This window comes from Hypanus sabinus, chromosome 10 (genome assembly GCF_030144855.1).
Source record: "Hypanus sabinus isolate sHypSab1 chromosome 10, sHypSab1.hap1, whole genome shotgun sequence".
Classification (NCBI taxonomy): Eukaryota; Metazoa; Chordata; class Chondrichthyes; order Myliobatiformes; family Dasyatidae; genus Hypanus; species Hypanus sabinus.
The window spans coordinates 116,743,313-116,760,762 of NC_082715.1; the positions used below are offsets into that span (position 1 = coordinate 116,743,313).

At 45.5% G+C, this 17,450-nt stretch overlaps 1 long non-coding RNA gene across 2 annotated transcripts in view; it reads right to left on the reverse strand.

Moving 5' to 3' along the window:
• Positions 1-4,210: 4,210 nt before the first annotated feature.
• Positions 4,211-17,450, reverse strand: part of LOC132401024 (uncharacterized) — a 132,888-nt gene continuing 119,648 nt past the window's right edge. For both annotated transcript variants that reach the window (XR_009514456.1, XR_009514455.1), the window contains exon 5: positions 4,211-4,683. This is a non-coding gene — a long non-coding RNA (uncharacterized LOC132401024). The remainder of the gene's footprint in view (positions 4,684-17,450) is intronic.

Below are 17,450 nucleotides of genomic sequence, written 5' to 3' on the forward strand. Positions count from 1 at the left end.
CCTTAAATAACCTCTGCTATTAGACTGAGAGAAAGATAACATTGTCTAATCTATCTATGCCTTTCATAAGCTGACAAGTTTCTATCATGTCTCTCCTCAGACTCTTGCCTCCTGGATCCCAGCTCCCTGTTTCCCCCATTTCCCTTAGTGTAAACGCTGAGCAAATGTGTATAACAAATTCCCAAGAGCATCCTAACTCTCCTTACGGCACACACCCTCTGCTCCAGGCAATATCCCGGTAAACTCCTTCTGCGCCCTCTACCTCCTTATACAGGGAGGTTCAGATTTGAATGCAATACTCCTGATATGGCCTAAGTAGAGTTTTAATACGCTATAATGTGGTTTTATGAATGTTGACCTCAGTGCTTTGGTTAATAGAAGCAAGCATGCTATATGCCTTCTTTACTATCCTATCAACTGTGCAGCCATTTTCAGGGAGCTTGGACCTCAAGATCTCTCTATAACTCAGCAGTGTCAGGGGACTAGCTATTAATATTGTACTCTCCCTTTATATTTGATCTTCCAAAGTGCAACAGCTCACACTTGTCTTGGGTAGACTCCATCTAACGTTTCTGTGTTGAGATCTGAAAATGAGCCATATCCTTTGGTAATCTATCCACAATGCCACTAATACTTATGGTCTGTCTGGTAGCCTGCAACTCAATGGTATGAACATTCTGTTTTCTATTTTCAGCTAACCTCTGGTATGAGCTGGGATCTCTGTTAATCTTGGAGAATCCTGTTAACTGGGAACTCAATGAGTTTCAGGTGACACTGAGGTTTAGGGAATTGGGGAGCTGAGATCGCAGTGAGTTGAGACGTCGTGCAGCAACTGGGGCCCCAGTGAGTTTTAATTTGAGGTCTTAGTAAATTCATTGTTTGTGCTCAAAAGGAAGCTGAGCACCTTCCAAGCTGTAGCAAACTGCACACGCAAGTAGTCCAAAACCTTCATAAGGCAAGGCTTTGAGTATGGAAGCTGGAGGTCAGAGTATGGTTGTACAGGACACTGACGAGGTTGCACTTGGAATATTATGGTCAGTTTTGTTCATGCTGCCACAGAAAATATTTTGCTAAAATGGAAAGAGTACAGAAAAGATTCTTGGGAGATATTGGACAGGCTGGGAAACAGAGAGGTGATTCTATGGAGATGTGTAAAATCAGGAGAGGCATGTAAATAATCAGGTGAATGCAGTCTTGTTACTAGCATTGAGGAATCAAGAACTAGAGGGCTTAGGTTTAAAGTGAGAGGAGAAAGATTTAGTAGGAATTTGAGGGACAACATTTTCTACAGAAAGGCGGTGTGCATGTGGAATGAGCTGTCAGAGGAGGTGAATGAGGTGAGTACAGTAAAGACTTTTAAAGGACAGTTTCATAGGTAGATAAGTTGGAAAGGCTTAGAAGGTCATGGGCGAAATGCTGACAAATTGGACTGGCTTAGATGGGGCATCTTGGTCAGCATGGCCTATTTGGATTGAAGGGCACGTTTCCTGCTGTATAACTCTATGACTCTATAATTCTATAGAAGGGACTATTCCTAGAAAAGATGTTGCACACATTGGAAGTCAAGCTGAAGGAATTGCTCTCTGAGTTCTTTATCTACAGCTATTTCATCAATGACTTCCTTCCTTTCATAGTACTGGAACATTCATTTCTGATTCCAGTAATGAAGCAATCTGTGTTAGCCTGATGCAAGACCTCAACAATGTTCCAACTTAACCTAGTGATTGGCATTTGGATCCTGAGAGCTGTAACCAGGGTCTGAGAATTCTGACCATGTTAAAAGGACCAAGTGAACGTTTGATCAAACTGTAACACGGCCAGTAGAAGCACTGTCTCACAATCCCAGAGACCAAGGTTAGACTCTGACTTCTGGTACTCATTGTGTGAGATCTCTATGCTTTACGTGTGGCTGTAGTTTCCTCCTACATCCCAAAGACTTGTGAATTGGTGGATTAACTGGCTGCAATAAATTGACTCTAGTTCAGCAGTCAGTGTTAGAATCTGTGGGAGTTACAGCCCTACACCCACAGACTCTGCATAACTTCACACTGCCTCAGTAAGGTAGTCAATAGAAACAACGACCCCTCCCAAAGGGCAGAAGATACAGAAGCCAGAAAGCACATAACACCAACCCAACCGGCTTTTATAAGACTATTGAATGATTCACTACACTATAAGATGGACCTCTATCTTGTTATAGCCTTGTTCCTTATTGTCTGCACTTTCTCTATGACTGTAACTCTTCATTCCACACCCAGTTATTGTTTTACTTTATATTATCTCTATGCGCTGTTGTATGGACAGTATACAAACATGTTTTTCCAAAACCAAAATCACTAGAACAGAATCTCACACTGACGTTCGTGGCAGTGTGCTGTGCCAACATTGTTTCTGAGATTTCAGTGATGGATTGTCTGTAAATTACCCTGGGTCTTCCTGGGACTTCCAGCAATGTGATCAGATTACTTGTTTCTGCCTCATGGACTTTCTGCCTCTCTTTCCTCTTTTTCTCTTTTTTCTTTCTCTTTCCTTCTCTCCTGTGTTTTCTTTCCATGATCTTTTTTCCTTCATTTTCCCATCCTTTTTTTGCTTCTTTTCTTTTTGTTCTCTTATTCCTTTTCTTTAACTATTTATCTCTTTTTTTCTTTTCCCTTTCATTTTCTTTCATTCTTTCTCTTTCCTTTCTTTACCTCCTTTCATTTTTTTCCAGATTCTTTCTTTTCTTCTCCTTTCATTCTCTTTCCCTCTCTTTTATTCTTTCTCCTCCCTTTCTTTCTATCTTTCTCTCCTTCTTCTCTCCCTTTCTTTCTTTCCCTTCTCCCCAGACCAAAGCTTACTACTGTTTACATTTATATTGTCACTGGAGCTGGCTTTGCCCTTAGAGATGGCCAATGCAGGCTTGATAAACATCTCCTGTCTACAGACAGGGAGAGATGGTCATTACTGCTCAATACTTTTCCCATCAGTGTGAAACTGATCTCTGAGAGTAGTGGGGAAGGGAATGGGGCAGATCTGTCTCAAATGTCACCCGATCTGCACAGACTCACAAGAACTGAGTGAGTCTAAGAGACAGAGACTTGTAGTTAACAAGCTGAAAGAATTTCTCAAGTGAGGGAAATGGAATTCTCCGAGGTTTTCTAAAGATAAGGCTGCTTAATAAAGAGGCTTGTTTTTGTAATCTAATTACTGGATGAAAGGTGAGATGATGCAAGGCTCATTTGACTGCCGTCATGCTCTTTGCCCTAGAAGGCAAGGTTGAGTGAATGGAAGGGGGAGCCGTGTTTGTAGGGTGGAGACCCCTATTGTCTGTCTATCAGTGACTCTGACCACCAAGGTTGGGTCAAGACATCTGAAGCCAATAGTGGCTCATACTCTCAGTTCCCCTAGAACAGCAATCTATTACTGCCCTGACCAGAACAAGTCCACTCATCCTTTGAATTGTGCATGTACGTGAGGCCTCTATCAAAGGGCTTGGAGATGGGGGTGGAGGGAAGAGATTAAACTGGATCCCAGAAGCTTTCACACTCAAGTGCATCTGCTCAGCTTCTCACATGCCTTGGACGCACAGTTTGGACGTTTCCTTGTAGCAGTTTACGGTTCGCCCAGGGGGGGTGGGGTTGGTAATGGGGAGAGAAAGATAAGAGGAGTCAGGCAAGGAATTTGATGAGCAACATCTCACCACAAGTGTTCAGAGATAGCCAGAGGGAACAGTACTTCTTTCATTTGAGCCTGGAAGACTGAGACATGGTGTTAGAGAGGTGTATATCAATATGGAGGGCAAAGAAAGGACAAATATGTACAAACTGAGGGTTGGGGAATCAAGAACCAGAGGGCTGAGATTTAACATGAGAGGGAGAGATTTAGTAAGAAATTGAGGGGCAAAATTTTCACCCAGCAGGAGGAGAGATTATGGAACGAGCTGCCAGGGGAAGTGATTGAGGCAGCTATATTAACAACATTTATAAAGCACTTGGAACAGGTACATGGATAGAATGGTTGAATTGGAAATTGGCTAGACATGGGAAAATGGGACTAGTTTGGTTGGACATCAAGGTCAACGTGGACCAGTTGAGCCAAAGAGACATTTCTGTGCTGTATGACTCTGTGAAGCAGTGCTTATTGTCAAATTTAGGCCCAGAGTGGGTAAGGATGGCAGAGTTTCTTCCTTGTATACTCAGAAATGAGTCATCAAGCCCGGTTTATTGTTAGATGCACAAGTTCGATGAGGTACAGGTACAATGCAAGTCTTGCTTGCAGCAGCTTGGTCCAATTGCTGGTGAGCCAGTATCCTCTAACACTTTGGCTCTCAGCTTGGATGGTACAATAGCTCTCAATTCCCACATAAGGCACCCGCCGTCAAGGGCAAGTTCTTCTTCATGTTGGTAAAAACGGGAAAACTGGAGTTTCTGCTGCACATTCCAGCCAATATGAGTGACCATGTAGACCTATGGGGCTTTCTCTAGCTTCCCTTTGGATCACCTCTGCCGAAATAGTGAGTGTTTCAAAGAATACATCCAGAGAAGGGTCTTTTGTAAATTTTTCAGGTATTTCCTTTTCCAGGTATAAATAGGATAACCCATCATTATTTCCATGATTAGTCATCCTCTTGAATTCGATCTTATATTTGTATCCTCCAAGAAACGGAGCCCGTCTCTGCATTTGCGCTGTTGGTGGAGCACTGTTCTGTGGATTGAAATTGGGCATTAGTGGTTGACAATCAGTGATGCTGTTAAACTCTCTCCCGTACAAGTACTGATTGAATCGTTTTACACTCCAAACCAGACTCAAGACCTCTCTGTCAATCTGTACCTAATTTTTCTCTGCAGTGGTAAGGGAGCATAATACAAAGGCTATGGGGCGTTCACTTCCATCTCTCATAATATGTGACACGACTGCGCCTACACCCTAGGGTGGGGCATCACTGGCAAGCTACACCGGACAATGTGGACCACAATGTGTGATTACAGTGTCTGATGTCACCATTTCCTTTGCCTCTTTGAAAGCCACCTCAGACTGTTTTGTCCATTGCCATTTCTTCCTGATCTATAGTAATAGATCCAAGGGGTGGAGGACAGTAGTCAGGTTTGGCAGGAACCTGTTATAGTAATCAACAAATTCTAAAAAGGACCACAACTATGACACATCCTTTGGCCCTGGGGCATCCACTACTGCTTGAATTTTTTCAGCACACTTGTATCAATGGTGTGACCACAGTAAGTGATGCTTGGTTTAAAGAATTCACATTTGTTGCATCGCACTCTTAGCCCATAAACTTCTAACCATTTTAATACTGTCTTGAGATTTTTCTTGTCATTCTCACCAATAGCAGTGATGTCATCCAGGTAACACTAAGTGCCTGGGCAGCCTCACATCATCTGGTCCATAGCTTTCTACCAGAGTGCAAGTGTAGATGTTACTTCAAAAATAAGCTTATAAAAATGATAAAGCTCTTTGTGAGTGTTTCTGGTGAGAAACACTTAAGACTCTTCTTCCAACTCTGCCTGTAGGTAGGTTTCAGCTATGTCCACTTTGCTGAAGTGTTTCTATCCAGAAAGGTTTGGAAAGATATCCTCTGTCCTGGGCAGACAGTATTGATCTATTTTCAGTACTGGGTTGTTGGTAACCTTAAAAATATTCACCACAGACCCTACCTTCTTGGCTACTGAGAATCGCTGTTTATGCACCTGTGAATTTGTCCATCTTTCTGCCTTTTTTTTAACTCAGACATCTCTGCCTACTCCCAAAGAAGCACGTGCTGTTTTAATACTCAACCGTTTCTTGCTGCGCCTCATTAAAAACTCAAACGTCTTTCTGCACTTCAACAGGTATTGTTGGTAATCCATCTCAGGTTCATTTAAAACGTCTTCACTACCAGTGTTAAATTTTGTAACTCCAAATCATAAAACGAATTGAAAGGAAACACGGAGCTGGGAATGCGGGTCTTGGTTTAATTTTTACTTTAAGTGAGAGGCGCACCGTATGATGTGGCGGCCTACTAACATATGCCTTTCACGTGCTTTCACTTGTAACCTGTAATGAATTATTTAAACAAACAAGGAGTGCTTAATCAAACAATTTTACTCATTATTTAATACACTACAGAGAGGACTTCTCTTCGCTGAGAAGTGTCCAGGACTAAAAATCACTACTCAGACCAAAACTATTGCTCATTTGAGACAGAAAGAGATAGAGTTGTGAGTGTTTGAACTCTCTTCCACAAGGAACATTGGAAGCAGAGTCTTTTAATATTTTCAAGGTAGATGTAGGCATTTGTAGATAAGAAAAAGATGAAAGGTTACTGGGATTGAGGTTACAATCAGTTTTTTTGTTGTTCTAGAGCAGCCAGCGTCCTTTAGCACAGAAACTGATCCTTCATCCCACGGAGTCTGTACCAACATGCAAATACCCATTGATCCTAATTCTGCACTCTTGCCATTTCATTCTCTCAGCACTACCATCATCTCAAACTCCATCAACGTACAGAGCGGAGGTACAGAACTTAGTGAGCTGGTGCTCAGAGAACAACCTGTCTCTTAATACAGCAAAGACTAAGGAGCTAATTTTCAACTTTGGAAAGTCACGGGATGGCGAGTATGCTCCAGTCTACATTAACGGAGACATAGTGGAGAGAGTGTTCAGTTCCAGGTTTCTGGGAATGCACATCTCAGAAGACCTTACATGGTCCACTAACACCACAACAATAGTTAAGAAAGCACAGCAACACTTGTTTTTCCTCAGTACGCTGAAGAAAGCTGGTCTACCTGAACAGATGCTGGTGACTTTTTACCGTTGCACCATAGAGAGCATCTTAACATATTGCATCTCTGTGTGGTATCTCAGTTGTACAGCAGCTGATAGGAAAGCACTTCGGCGGGTCCTCTCTCGCGCACAGAAGATCATCGGGACACAGCTCCCAGCCCTGGAGGACACCTACAGCTCACGCTGCCTAAGGAAAGCTACAAGCATCTGTAAGGACATCTGTTTGAACTTCTTCCATCTGGCAGACATTATAAGATTTTCTATACCTGCACTTCCAGACTGAAAAATAGCTTTTTCCCCAGAGCTATAATTGCTCTGAACCAATCGATCAAACAACATCCATAAATTCGTTATATTGCTACTTTTAATACTGGTTTTCTGGCTGTCATGCATCTGAGTTGCTGGACATTGCTTGTACTGGCTGGTTACTTGATTTTATTTATTGATTATTTATTTTATTTGTTGTTTTATAGCATTGAGTACGAGGGTTGCAAACTCATTTTCGCTGCATTGGTGCATGACAAATTGTACTATGCAATGACAATGAAGGTATTTCGTTTCATTTCATCATTCATCTACACAGCAGGGACAACACTGGAGGTCAGGATCGAACCCAGGTTACCAAACCCGCGAGGCAGTGACTCCACCAGCTGCATGGTTGTGCCACCCCAAATGATTATGTTGCGCTGGAGTTCTGCCTGCCGGGTGCGTCAGAGCGGCTGCAGGAAGGTCTCACGAGGGAAGGCAAGCAGCCAGAGGTTGTGGTGCACTTTGACACCAATGGCAGGGCTAGAAAGGGGAGAGAAGTCCTGTCCAGTGAATACAAGGAGTCAGTGAAGAGGCTGAAGAGCAGGATCTCCAAGGTAGTCACCATCAATAACTCTCAGAGACGGGAGGCGAACGACAGGCAAAACGGAGCACAGCACAGCACAGCATCTCGGAGATTGAGGGGGGAGCAGTGCCTCCAATTGCCTTTATACAGGGGTCTGTGGGAGGAGCCACAGGAGCAGTCAGCAGAGGGGTGTATCCAGACAGGTATATGTAGTTCATCACATTCACCCCCCACCCTTTGTTTTAAAAGAGAGTCCCTGGGGCAAAGTTTCTTACAAGTATATTTACAGGTTAAGTCTATCAGGCAGTCAAGTCTGTCGCTGTGATCTACGTAGCACCGGTGGTGATTGCACTAGTGCCGGTGGTGATTGTACCGGTGACGGTGGTTGTGCTGGCTCCAGCCTGATCTGAGGTGCCGGCCCGTCAGGCATCAGTAATCCCTCATGCGTGTGCGTGGCGCCCAGTATGGGAGTGTCGTGAGGAGTCTGTGTAGGGCTTGGTGTGTGCGGTGTCTCATGGGTATATATATCGGTGGGTATGGGGTTCATAGTCACCGTGGAGTGTTCGGGGTAGGGGTCTAGTGCTCCTGCGGGTGCCAGGTCGCGGACGGAGTCCGTGTCCTCCCGTTCATCAGGTAAGACCACGTAGGCATACCGGGGGTTCGCATGAAGTAGGTGAACCCTCTCAACCATCGGGGAGTATTTATTGCTCCTCGCATGTTTCTGGAGCAGCACTGGCCCTGGGGACGTCAGCCAAGCCGGTAGGGTGGTCCCAGTGGCAGACTTCCTGGGAAAAGGAAAGAGGCGCTCATGAGGGGTGGCATTGGTGGACGTACATAACAGGGAGCAGATGGAGTGGAGTGCCTCGGGGAGGACCTCCTGCCAGTGAGAGACCGGCAGTCCCTTTGACCGAAGGGCTAAGAGTGTGGCCTTCCACACAGTGGCATTCTCCCTCTCCACCTGTCCATTCCCCCGAGGATTATAGCTCGTGGTCCTACTAGTAGCAATACCCCTAGCCAGCAGGTACTGGCGCAGCTCATCACTCATAAAGGAGGACCCTCTATCACTGTGGATATAGCAGGGATATCCAAACAGAGTGAAGAGTTGGCGCAGGGCTTTTATGACAGATGTGGCAGTGGTATCGGGGCAGGGGATGGCAAAGGGGAATCGCGAGTACTCGCCGATTACGTTGAGAAAGTAGACATTGCGGTCGGTGGAGGGAAGGGGTCTTAAAGTCAACTCTCAGTCACTCAAAGGGGGGGGGGGTGGCCTTGATAAGTTGTGCCGTTTCAGGACGGCAGAAGTGTGGTTTGCACTCAACGCAGATTTGGCAGTCCCTGGTCATCGTCTTGATGTCCTCAAGGGAGTAAGGCAGGTTCCGGGCTTTCACGAAATGGTAAAGTTGGGTGACCCCCGGGTGGCAAAGAACTGCATGGAGGGCGTATAGCCAGTCGAGCTGCACGCTGGCACACGCTCCCCGGGATAGGGCATCAGGGGCTCATTGAGCCTTCCAGGCCAGTACAGGATATCATAGTTGTAGGTGGAGAGTTCTATTCTCTACTGCAAAATTTTATCATTTTTGATTTGGCCCCACTGTTGGTTGCTGAACATGAACGCAACTGAGCGCTGGTTGGTCAGCAAGGTGAACCTTTTGCCGGTGAGATAGTGTCTCCAGTGCCTAATAGCTTCCACTATGACCTGGGCTTCTTTCTCCACCGTGGAGTGCTGAATTTCAGGGCCCTAAAGGGTACGAGAAAAGAATGCTACTGGCCTGCCTGCCTGATTGACGGTAGCAGCCAGTGCGAAGTCGGAGGCGTCACTCTCTACTTGGAAGGGAATGGTCTCGTCCACCGCATGCATCGTTGCTTTGGCAATGTCCCCTTTAATGCGGCTGAAGGCCGCGTGGGCCTTGACTGAGAGGGGAAATGCAGTGGACTTGACCAGGGGGAGGGCCTTGTCTGCGTAGTGAGGGACCCATTGGATGTAATAGGAAAAGAAGCCCAGGCACCGTTTGAGGGCTCTGAGGGTGGTGGGAAGAGGGAGTTCAACAGGGGGCGCATACAGTCGGGTCAGGGCCAATGACCCCGTTCTCCACGACATACCCAAGGGTCGCAAGGCAGGTGGTTCCGAACACACACTTGTTATAGGTGAGGTTAAGAGCTTTGGCCGCTTGGAAAAATCATTGGAGGTTGGTGTGATCCTGCCAGTCATGACCGCAGATGGTGATGTTATCCAGGTATGGGAATGTGGCCTTCAGTTGGCACTGGTCCACCATCTGGTCCATTTCCCTCTGGAAGACAGTGACACCATTCGTGACACCGAAGGGGACGTGCAGGAAGTGATAGAGCCTGCCGCCGGCCTCAAAGGTGGTGTACGGGCGGTCCTCCAGGTGGATGGGGAGCTGATGGTAAGCGGATTTCAGGTCTATGGTCAAGTACACCTTGTACTGAGCTATCTGATTGACCATATCCATGATGCAGGGTAGGAGGTACACGTCAAGCTGCGTCTGGCTATAGTCCACCACCATACTATTTTTCTGCTCACTTTGAACAACGACCACCTGGGCCCTCCAAGGGCTTGTGCTTGGCTCAATGATCCCCTCCCTGAGCAGCAGCTGCACCTCTGACTGAATGAAGGCCCTGTCCCCCGCGCTGTACCTCCTGCTTTTAGTTGCCACAGGTTTACAGTCGGGGGTCAGGTTGGCGAACAGCGGTGGGGGAGGGATCTTGAGGGTGGAGAGGCTGCAAGTGGTGTCTGTAGTGTGGCTGTTGGCATGGTGTTGGGTGGGATGTGTGGGTCAGTGTGTGTGTGGTCAGTAGCGGGATATGTGATGAATTTCCACAGAACTGGAGATTTCTGACAGTGAGTGGTGGGAGGGGCCCGTCATACTCCATTGTCACACTTTTCAGGTGGCTCTGGAAGTCGAGCCCCAATAACACATAGTTGAGGCATGACCAGTAATCAAAGTCCCGATATTCTGTGCCCTGCACCACCAATGTTGCTACACAACCCCCCCCCCCCCGGATGTCTGTGGAATGTGATCTAGAAGCCATGGCGACCCTTTGGCTTACCGGCCATGTCACGAGTCCGCGGCGTTGCACTGTGTCCGGGTGAATAAAACTCTCTGTGCTGCCCGTGTCAAACAGGCAGCTAGTCCTGCGCCCCTCCACCAGGATGTCTGTCATTGACCTTGCGAGCTGGTGTGGGGCGCTTTGGTCGAGGGACACGGAGGCCAGAATTGAATCGCGGTCTTGGTGCCCAATTAGCACCCGTGGGTCAGAGGCGGGGCGAGGTGGCGCCGACAAAGATGGCCTTGCACACGGCGGGCAGGCAAGATAGCGGTGACCAAGATGGCGTCCTCCATGCCTCACAGGCGGTGCTGCTCGATCCCGCTTGTGGTTTAGACTTACAGGCCTTGGCGAAGTGGCCCTTCTTTCCACAGCTGGAGCAGGTAGCTTCTTGGGCCGGGCAGCATTTTCAGGGGTGATTTTCGAGTCTGCAGAAGTAACACTGCGCGGACTCACGACTGGCAGCAGCCGAGGTCGATTTCCCGGCGGGTTGCGGGGCCTGCAGCGTCCATGGGGCCAGCGGGAGATCGTGCGCCTGGACAGCGTCAGCATTGTGCAGAGCGGCCTCCAGCATGTCGGTCAGCTCGATCGCTGAATGTAAGGCAAGATTGGCGTGTTCCAGCAGCCGCTGGCTCAGGTACTCTGACCTGATCCCTGTAACGAAGGCGTCTCTTACTAGCAGCTCCGTATGCTGTACCACCGTCAGTCTCCTGCATCGCAGGCCCGCACGAGTGTCTGTAGGGCCCAGACAAACTCAGCGCTCAACTCTCCGGCCTGCTGCCGCTGTGTCGCTAAGCGATGTCTTGTGCAGACGGTGTTCACTGGCCGCAGGTACTGTCTTTTGAGGGCGTCCAGTGCCCCTTGGTAGGTCGGCAGGTCCCTGATCAGGGAGTAGACCCGCGGACTGACCCTGGAGAGGAGAACTCTGTGCATCGTGGCAGGCTTGGTCACTCGAATCTCATCCAGGTACGATTCGAAGCATGCAAGCCAGAGTTCAAAAGCAATGCCGGCTTCTGGAGATTGAGGGTCAATATCCAATCTGTCTGGTTATAAAATGCTCTCCATGTTTTAAAATTGCTGCTAATAAAATTGATGCACCATCAATAGCTCTTGGAGATGGGAGGCAAACGATAGGCTTTTATTAGCAGCAAAATGGAGCACAGCATCTCGGAGACGAGGGGGGAGGCAATCGCCTTTATACCGGGGTCTGTGGGAGGAGCCACAGGAGCAGTCAGCTGGGGGGGGGGGGGCCTGTCCAGACAGGTATAAATAGTTTACCACAGAGAAGTCCTGTCCAGTGAATACAAGGAGTCAGTGAAGAGGCTGAAGTGCAGGATCTTCAGATTGCTCTCAGAGCCACATGCTACTCGGGGCAAGAATAGGATGACAATACAGATGAATGAATGGCTGGGGAACTGGTGCTGGGGTCAGGGTTTCAGTTTCTTGGATCATTGGAACCTCTTCTGAGGCAGAGGTGACTTGTACAAGAGGGACGGGTTGCAGCTAAACTGCAGGGCAACCAATATCTTGGCTGGGAAATTTGCCAGTGCTTCTTGGGAGGGTTTAAACTAGTTCAGCAGGATAATGGGAATCTGAGCACCAGGTTAGAAAGTGGACAGATGGAGAGGAAGGTAGATGTCAGTGCCAGTAAAACAGAAAGGTGCAAAGTAATAGATATGATGGGATGGATAGTTTGAAGTGTGTGTATTTTAATGCTAGAAGTATTATGGGTAAAGGTGATGAATTCAAAGCATAGATCGGTGCATGGAATTATTATGTTGTGGCAATTATGAAGACTTGGTTAAAAGAGGGAGAGGAATGGCTTAATGTCCCAGGATTTCAATGTTTTAGAGGGGTAAAAAGGGGTGGGACAATATCACAGCTGCTCTCAGAGGGGGCATAATGGGTCTTGATCACTGACGAAGATAAATTCTCGATCTATCAAAGTACATCACGGCATGTGAATTCCATTCATCTGTCGGTACTGCACTTCCTCTGTAACTGTATCACTCCACACTGCATCGTTTTTTTCTTCATCTCTACTACCTCAGTTTGCTTATTTATGGAATAGTCTGTCTAGATGGCATGGAGACAAAAGCTTTGCACAGTATTTTGATACATGTGACAATAATAAACTAATTCCAATTCTGCAAATAGGCAAATCTGCCAACTAAACCATAGAAAACTGGAGCTGGACAGCAGGGCAGGGAAGCAGACTTAATGTTTCAGGCCCATGATCTCTCGGTCAATATATAAACCACTGTACTCTGAAATGTTTTGGCAGTTCTATAACAATTCAATCAGATATTCCTGAACTGTATAATTAGTAATTGGTTTATTATTATCGCCACATGTACTGAAGGACAGCGAAAATCTTTGTTTTGCATGGCGTCTGTACAGCATTAATGTAGTACAAGAGAACAGCAATAACTGAATGCAGAAAATAGTCATAGAATTACACTCACAGAAAATGGCCCTACTGCACCTGTCTGTTAATGCTGACCAAGATCCTCAGCTAAGCTAGTCCCAATTGCCTAATATTATAGGTACAGAGAAAGTGCCTCACAGATAGACAATTAAGTTCAAGGGCCATTACCAGATAAACTGCTAGATCAGCTGAGCACCTTATACACTCGGGACCATTCAATAGTCTTCCAACGATGGGATAGAAGCTGGTGTTATGTATCTTCTGCCCAGTGAAAGGAGAGAGAAGAGAGAATGTCTGGAGTGAGACAGAAGATAATCAGCCCATTGAGTTGGATCTTAGAACTATCCCCACTCTCCCTCAGAAACTCATAACTTGCCTACACATTCGGGGCAATTTACAACAGCTAACAAACCTTCCAACCCTGACGTCTTTGAGATGTGGAAGCCCAAGTGGTCACAGGAAGGATGTGAAAACAGTCAGCACCGGAGGTCAGGATTGAACCCCAGTCACTGGAACTGTGCAGTAGTAGCAGAACTTATTGATCACTGTGTCTTTGCAATAGGGGAGGGAAAGGTTAAGAACAGAAAGCTGTGAATCTAGAACTAGGATGCTTAACCTCTGCCTATTTGAAGAATTTGATGTACTAGTTTCACAATTTATACACAAGAACACAAGAAAATGGCTGCAAATCTGGACTATTAGGCTCTTTAAGACTTTCTCACTGCTTAATGTGATCATGGTGACCTGCTGACCTCTTCTTTGCCATTTCTTCAGACCTCTCTATTCCTGGATCTATTAAATACGTATCCATCTCCACTTTAAATATGTCTCATAATTCAGACTCCACCTCCCACCGAAAGTCCAAATTCACCACACTTTGTGAGGAGAATTTTCTATGTACCTTGGTTTCAAATGTTCAGCCACTCAACTTGTAGTTATTCCTCCTTGTTTGAGACTTTCCCACCAGTGAAATCATCCTGACCTCTACACTGTCAAGCCCCCTAAGGATATTTAGACCCTCCCCTCCCTGTGACTGTCAATCACCCTTCCTCATCTGGATCCACCTATCACCAGCTAGCTCAATTCACCATTTCCTCCAGCCTCTTTATATTGCCCATCTCCCCTTTATCATAAGACCATAAGACATAGGAGCAGAATTACACCATTCGGCCCATCGAGTCTGCTCCATCATTCGATCATGGGTGATCCCAGATCCCACTCAACCCCATACACCGGCCTTCTCCATTTTAAAATCTTTTTATTATTACTTATTATTGAAGATTAACAAAAAAAAGATACATTAAGTCATTATGTACAATAAGGAATTAAATTAGCAAATAACTGATTAACAAAGCTAAGTGATTTATCAATAAATAATATGAAAAAAAGTGTTAAGAATTGTTTTTTAAAGAAAAAGAAGGGAAAAAAAAGAACCTCTACTAACTTTGCCTTCTCATCATATCCTTTGATGCCATGACTGATCAGGAAACTTTCAACTTCCGCGTTAAATATACGCACGGACGACCTCCACTGCAGTTTGTGCCAGAGCAATCCACGGATTAACTACTCTCTGGGTAAAAGAATTCCTCCTTACCTCTGTTCTGAAGGGTTGCCCCTCAGTTTTGAGGCTGTGCCCTCTAGTTCTGGATACACCCACCAAAGGAAACATACTCTCCACATCCACTGTCTGGTCCATTCAACATTCAGTAGGTTTCAGTGATATCCCCCATATTCTTCTAAATTCCAGTGAGTACAGGCCCAAAGCTGCCAAACGCTCCTCATATGTTAACCAACACCTTCATTTCCAGAATCATCCTTGTGAACCTCCTCTGGACTCTCCAATGACAACGCACTCTTTCTGAGATACGGGGCCCAAAACTGTTGACAGTACTCCAAGTGTGACCTGACTAGTGTCTTAAAAGGGCTCAGCATTGTCACCTTGCTTTTATAATTTATTCCCTTGAAATAAGTACCAACATTGAATTTGTCTTCTTTATTACAGACTCACCCTGTAATTTAAAATTCTGGGAGTCTTACACGAGAACTCCCAAGTCCCTCTGCACCTCTGATGTTTGAAGCTTCTCCCCATTTAGATAACAGTCCACACTATTGTTCCTTTTACCAAAATGCATTATACATTTCCCAACACTATATTCCATCTGCCACTCTTTGTCCATTCATCCAATTTGACTAAGTCCTGTTGCAATCACATTACTTCCTCAGCATTACCTATCCCTCCACCTATCTTTGTATCATCCGCAAAACTTACCACAAAGCCATCAATTCCATTATCTAAATCATTGACAAACAATGTGAAAAGCAGCAATCCCAATACTGACCCCTGAGAAACACCACCAGTCACTGGCAGCCAACCAGAAAAGGCCCCTTTTATTCCCACTCACTACCTCCTGCCTGTCAGCCATTCCTCTATCCATGCCAGTATCTTTCCTGTAACACCATAGGATATTATGTTGTTAAACAGCCTCATGTGTTGTTCCTTATCGAACGCCTTCTGAAAGTCCAAGTAAATAACATCCACTCCCCTTCCTTTGTCCACCCTGCTTGTTACTTCATTGAAGAACGCTAACAGATTTGTCAGGCAAGATTTTCCTTGACAGAAACCATGTTGACTTTGAGTTATTTTATCATTAGTCTCCAAGTACCCCAAAAACTCATCCTTAATAATACACTCTAACACTTTCCCAGCCACTGAGGTTAGGCTAACTGGCCTATAATTTCCTTTCTGTTGCCTTCCTCCTTCTTAAAGAGTGGAGTGACGTTTGCAAACTTCCATTCCTCCACAGCCATGCCAAAATCAAGTGATTCTTGAAAGATCATGACCAATGCATCTGTTATCTCCTCAGCAACCTCTCTCAGAACTTTGGGATGTAGTCCATCTGGTCCAGATGACTTATCCACCTTGAGAACTTTAAGTTTGCCTCGTGCTTTTTCCTTTGTAATAGCAATGGCACTCACTCCTGCTTCCTGACACTCATGGACCTCAGGTGCACTGCTAGTATCTTCCACAGTGAAGATTGATGTAAAGTACCCATTTTTAAAGTTCATTTGCTATTTCATTGTCCCCCATTACTACCTCACCAGCATCTATTTCTAGTGGTCCAATATCAACTCACACCTCCCTTTTACTCTTTATATAACTTAATTTTTTTTGATATTCTGTTTTATATTATTGGCTCGTCTGCCCCCACATTTAATCTTTTCCCTTCTTGTAGCTTTTTTGGTTGCCTTTTGTTGGATTTTAACAGCTTCCCAATCATCCAACATCCCAATCACTTTTGCTACCTTGTATGCCCTTTCCTTGGCTTTTATACAGTCCTTAACTTCCTTTGTCAGAATGTTTGCCTAGCCCTGCCATTTGAGAACTTTTTTCTCTGTGGGACATATCTATCCTGCACCTTGTGAACTATTTCCAGAAACTGTAGCCACATCTGCTCTGCCATCATCCCTGCCAATATCCTCCTCCAACCCATCTGGGCAAGCTTCTTCCTCATGCTTCTGTAATTCCCTTTATTCCATTGTGATGCTGATACATGTGAGTTCTGCTTCTCCCTCTCAAACTGTAGTATGAATTCAATCATATTATGATCACTGCCTCCTAAGGGTTCCTTTACATTAAGCTCCCTAATAAAATCTGGGTTATTACACAAAACCCAATCTAAGATTGCCTTTTCCCGAATTGGTTCAAGCACAAGTTGCCCTAAAAAGTCATCTCAGAGGCATTCAACAAATTCCATTTCTTGTGATCCAACACCAACCTATTTTTCCCAATCCCCTTGCACATTGAAGTCCCCCATTACAATTGTGTCCTTATCCTTATTATGTGCCTTTTCCAGCTCATGTAATCTGGATGAAGGATACACTGACTGCCCATTTCCTCCACAGATGCTGCCTGACTTGTTGAATTCCTCCAGCTTTTTGTGTGTTGTTTTTAACTCCAGCATCTGCAGTCCATTGTGCCTTTAGGAACTTGTACCTTCAATGGCCACTTCATTACGTATCTCCTTTACCTAATAAAGTGGCTACTGAGTGTATGTTCTTGGTCTTCTGCTGCTGTACTTCAAGATTTGCTGCATTGTGCATTCAGAGATACTCCTCTGCACATAAATGCACAGTTGTTTGAGTTACTTTCATCTTCCGGTCAGCTTGAACTGGTCTGGCCATTCTCCTCTGACCTCTGTCATTAACAAGGCATTTCCCCCTAAGAATTGCTGCTCTCTGTATGTTTTCTGGGGGGTTTTATGCACCATTCTTTGAAAACTCTAAACACTATTAATCATGGAAGCCAAGGAGCTCAGTGTTTTCTGAGATATTTAAACCACCAGTCTGGCACTAAAAATCATTCCT